The sequence below is a fragment of the Taudactylus pleione genome, unplaced genomic scaffold (assembly GCF_031769625.1).
Source record: "Taudactylus pleione unplaced genomic scaffold, aTauple2 ptg000061l, whole genome shotgun sequence".
Taxonomy (NCBI): domain Eukaryota; kingdom Metazoa; phylum Chordata; class Amphibia; order Anura; family Myobatrachidae; genus Taudactylus; species Taudactylus pleione.
The window spans coordinates 18,114,387-18,120,304 of NW_028284463.1; positions in this window are offsets into that span (position 1 = coordinate 18,114,387).

A 5,918-nucleotide genomic window follows, 5' to 3' on the forward strand; every position below is an offset into this window, starting at 1 on the left:
AATAGAGCCAGCACATCCATTTAAATGCAAAAATATTGTATTATCCATGTTTTACCTCTTGTCAACCAGCACTGGGCTATGGGAAGCAGGGCTGGTTCTATATATACAGGGGAAAAATTTGCGTAGGGTCTCCCTGTAAATTACAGAACCAGCCCTGGACCCTTTCGACTGATGCCACAGCCAGGGGGAGACCTATCACCGGGCCCTCCAGCCGCAGCATCAACCCTGACCGTTAGTCAGCCCAGGCCAGGGATTCCTGGGGAGTTGGAGACCCCTTCAAAAAAGGAGTCTCCCTCTCCAGGGCACCCCTAGCCTAGGCTGATAGCCCGGGGCTATCCCCGCCACCCCTGGGCGGTGGGTGGCGGGTTCATTGTGTGAGTGTTGTGTAAAAATAGAAGTGATAAAACATTGTCTTTCCAGTAGAACTGGAAGCTGGTACTTGGAGAACCACAAGTACCAGCATACGGGGGATTAAGGGCTCACTGGGACCTGTAGTTCACCTGTAAAGAAATGTGGAAAGAAACACACACACACCTTACTATAAGTTTAATACATACATACACATACTCACCTATATTACCTCCAGTGGTTCCCTTGTCCATCCATGGGTTAAAATAAAAAACCGAAAAACCCGACCATTGCATTAAGGAATAATCATATAGATACACATATAGATCAGAGTTGCCTACCTTTTCAGATCTCTTCCCGGGAGAAGCCCGGGTAAGAGACGCAGGAGGGGGGTGATGGGGGCGGGGCCTGATGATATGCGTCATTAAGCCCCGCCCCCTTGCAGTAAAATTGCCGTGATAGGCTAGAATTTTAATAGGGGGCGGGGCCAAATGACATGATTCATGTAGAATCATGTTTTAAGCCCCGCCCCCTACACGGAGACCCGCGATCGCCGCGGGTATTCTCCTCATTCTGCCCACTTCACTAGGCCGCATTATTCCACCAGCGGCAATTGCATCTATACCAGCAATGCTGCACTAGCCGCATCTCAGCTACCGGCTCTCGTTGGTGTCATATTTTATTCTGGTACTCCTGGGAAATCTGTGTAAACCCCTACTACTCCGAGTTTAAGTCCAGGTGGCCGCCTAAATACCGGTGAACGTTCCTAGTTCTAAAGGAACAACGGGTGGCTGTTATTGGCAGAAGACCTCGTCTGTTGAGTTCTGGGGGTGTCCTAGGAAAAAAGGTAACAGTGGCTTTCTGTAGTCTCCATTCCCCTCCTCACATTATAACAGTGCCCCTGTCACTTGTATATATACCTATCCTCACTAGGACAAATCACAAAAATGCACAGGTCATTGCCTCCCACATGATCAGAACACTCATCTCCTTAAATATTATGTGCTGCTTTGAGCATACTGATTATTAGCTTTAGCCCTTTTAGTAATCAATCTCCTAATGTCCCATCTCTTGTGATGAAATATTCTATTTCCTTTGCATAAGAGAAGATTTTTATGCACGCTGTCCAAGTGAGATAAAAAAAAAAGAGACTTCAGCTACAATACAAATGACAGTGGCTCGATTGAGTCTAGAATATGGGGAATTCTAAGTATGTGGGAATTGATTGAAAGAATTAAACTCGCTGTACAGATAAGAGGAAGCAATCATCTAGGAATGAGCCCTGATTAGACCTAGTGATATAAGAAAATTAAAAGTGAAAACAATATCCAAGTTCAAATGCATCCGAGCTGCAGTAATCGGAACATGACTGTTTTTGAAATGTAAATAAAGTTTTATTAATGTTACTGTTTAAGGAGATCTATGTCACTCATGTGATGACACAAAACATACATTGGAGACACTGACCCACAGCGTTGGGGCCTTAGGTCACATTCCCGAAGTGGCTGGAGTTCTCCCAGGCTCCTAGGAGAGTAGATAACAAGTTTGTATCCGGACCATTTATCCATGAATCATAGCATTAAGTCATGGGGGGAGGGGGGCTGTGATGACACAACTTGCAGCTTATTGCCCTCGTCCCGCTCATCTAGACCTTCCCAGGTGTCATGGAGCACAGAAAGGAAATGTAAGTAAATATTCCTCGGGTTCCATTACAACCAGTGCACTATACAGGCATTTGAGTGAAATTAGATTGTAAGCTCTGCTGGGGAAAGCTTAAAGTTAATAAGCATAACATCCTCTCACTGTACAACCCTGCAGAACATGTTGGAACTCTGTAAAGGCCAATAACAATAATACAGAGTCTAAACCTCTCTGTTATATTTGGATAATGGAAACACCAAGACTGGGATCCATGGAGTAGCAACTTTGAGTGAACCATGGTCCTAGCATAATGGTCTGAGGCCCTGATTCAGAGCCAGACGCTCTGACAGAGCGCTCGCTCTGTATCAGGGCCGTCCTTCTGATTTTAGAGCGGCCTCCTGGCCGCTCGCATAGCTGTGGGTGACACCATACAGGTGTCAGGGCATCTGTGTGCTGTACTTTTCACCATCTATACCTTGGTCTTCAGTTATATCTGATATTTATGAAATGGTTTACATGTTGCAATATTTACCATTTATGTTTTATTTTCTGGCTATGCTCAAATATCAGTGAATGTAATAGGGGATGGTGGTTACCTATAATCATTGCACCAGAATATTATGCTTAGATATGGCAAGGAGTTATGAAGAATGACAACTTACCTACTCACCTAGCAATTAAGTGCTCACAAATATTACTCTAATAACTTACTATTTCCAAGTATTTAAAAAATATGGTCTACAAATTATTGAAGTGGAAAATTGTAATTTATTGAAATTTAATTTATTTATTAATACTCTAGTAATCTCATAAACTTGTACAAGAGGTTTAAATTTAAACCAGATTGCATTAATGACACTGAGTATTCAAGGTTAAACTTTTTATGGAACTTTTCCAGGAGGGTAATTTACCTACTTCTACTAAATGTAATTATTTAGTACCTGTGAGACATTTTTGAGTCACCAAATGTAATTATTGAGTCACAGCAGTTTATTTGAATGATTTTGTCTCCACTGCTACCAAGTACTAATACATACCAATGCGTTTAAATAACTTTGAATCATATCTCGCTGTTATATAAATATTGTTATAGAATATATTTCCAGTGATCAAAATTCTATTTAATGTTGTTGGGTGGACTCATTATCTTTAAAGAGCACAGACACCCTGTATTTTAAAGAAACAATACTAAAAAAGTATGTACATCATATTTTAAAAAAATACTTATTCTTGTAATTTCTTACAAATGAGTGCTCCCCAAAAAAAGGAACTTCTTTCTTGCCTTTTTTAGCTCTTGCTAAAAATATTGTTTGAGTAGTTCTGCTTAAAAGTTGCCTATATACCAAGAAAAGAAGTTAATTTATTAGGTGTATGGTATTGATAATTACAATTATGTTCCATGATGGTTCTCATGGCGGTGCCATGAATATGATATCACATTGTAGTAATAATTTCATGTGTATGCAGCTTTTGTGAAATGAAGACAATCATTAATGCGATGAAGACACTTCTGACGACATAAAACCCAGTGATGTGCAGTGAGGTCAATGGCTGGGGAGGCACACATGGAGATGGGTCTGAATGCTGGGAGCCTGTCTCACCCCCTACTCACTGTAACTCTCCCCTCATTATGCTTCAGTGTCCATTTATTCTCCTACCTGCATCACTGTGTCTTCTCTTGCTGCTGCTGACTGAGCTACGATCTTTAAACACTGCAGTGCACTTTCTGGTCACATGACACATCCAAGGTGTGTATCAATGCTCAAGGAACTCACCACATGCTCAGAGGCATGCCTCGATTAGCTATCTTTCTGTGCAGCTAACTGCCCGTGGTGTGGCCCGGCCTCCTGCTCTGCAAGCAGTGTCTGACTATATAGAAGCGAGGCTGAGCTGTTGCTGCCTCATCTCTCATCTCCCTGCAGTCCCAGGGAGCGCCACAAAGCTGGTGAGTGTTAACTATAAAAATTATTACAATAAACATTTCATGTTTATACGTTATGAATATCTTCTTTGTATTATTCTAATCAATTTTATATCACGTCCCTGGTAAAACCTCAAGAATATCTGTCTTGGGCACTCACAAAGGCTAGTCAATACCTATTCATAGCTTTAACTGCAATTACTTTTAGCCTTTATTATAGCATATATTAAATGTGTAAAAAGTAGGTAGAAGTTGTCAAACTACTGGCACTCTGCATAGCTCTTCCTAGGTGAGCGTCGATGAACACAAAACAAAAATAAAGAAACTGTCACGATAAAATCACATTCCTTTATTGCTGTCAGTGTATGTTTGTTTTCTTCCCCACTCTACAGTGCTCCAGTATGCACCAATGCTTTATAAATAAAGTATAATAACCGTTTTTCAACATTTGTCATTTGAATCCAAAGGATTAGATAGAAGCGTTTATTTTATTGTTCTTCTTCATTCATGTGTGAAAACAATATATAGTACTGTTACAGTAGTATACTGTAGACTATTATGAAGCCATTGCGGGGCCTATTCATCAACACTAAAATAACAGTTTTAAGGACATTCTCCTTAATTACCGTTTTTTTAGTATTCATTAACACACTTAACACAGGATCTCCTGGTTAAGTCCGCCTGCGTTAATTTCTACACTCCCCATACATTAGTATGGGGATGTAGAAATTAGGCTATTCATCAAAATCCGAAAATTATGTATTTTCGGAATTTGATGGTGTTACTATATGCCACTCTCAGGTGGCGTATAGTGAGTGACACTTATCTGCTTTCAGCTGGGCAGGTCCTCCTCTGGCTCCTTACGTTACTCCTCCGGCTCCGGCTGCTGCTCTGTGTTCTCCCAGCAGAACACAGTAAAGTTCGAAAAAAGATATAATCTTCAGCAAGACGGGCGGGAGGGCGGGGTCCGCAGCTGCAGCCTGTCGGGGTCCAGACGGCAAGGTAGGTGGGGAGGGGGGTGGAGGGGGGGGCAGACGGACACAGAGTTACCGCAGCTATAATCAGTGCGGCAAATGCAACGCTTTTGGAAACGTAACGGCGCATGCACAGCACTGATTACAGCTGCGGTAAGTCAGAGCAGGCAAGGAAACTTATCTATTTCCTGAAAAGCTGTCATCGCAAAAATGACAGCTTTTCGGAATAGATACTTATGGAGAGGAGGAATGATGAATTCCTCCGGTAATTAGGTAGAACTCCATGCGAGTTCTAAACCTAATTACCTCCATCAATATTTTAGTGTTGACGAATAGGCCCCTGTACTGTATCTTCAAACACAGGGAGGCAACCAGTGACTCTCCAGCTGCAAACTTACATCCTTGGAAGTGGTGTTACACAAAAGCTAGAGAGAGGAGTCACGATGTGCCGGGCCTAATCTAGTGAAGGTGTTTCTCAGACACAGCAATTTGTGCTGTAGAAAACAGCTGACACAAACTATATTAAAACAGGTTAAAAGGGGTGCATGAGAAAATGTGATCACAAAAAGATTAATTAAAAAATTAATCAATTAAGCAAAAAGCACTACTCTACGGCACTCACCATTCCTAGATTTGGGGTGCAACATGGTATGTGACCACATTGTTTAAATAGATTTTCTATTTAAACAAATTTCTCATGCACCCCTTTTAACCTTTTTTAATCTAGCTTGTGTCAGCTGTTTTCCTAGGTGCGTTGCAACAGGTCTGCTATGTGACTGTCTCACCTTTAAAAGCAAAGTTGCTGTGAGCCTTAAACCTTGAGTGTAACACTAATGTGATAGCTATTTCCATGTTATAATTCTGAGCAATAGAGTAGGGACTTGCAGTAAAATGGGGTCCCTTGTCGGGGGGCTGCAAGCTTAAATACATCGATTAATTAATGAACCAGAACCCCACTGTTTATTATTATTATTATTATTATTATTGGTTATTATGATGAGTGCAGAGCCCCTGTGATTTATTTTTGAACAATG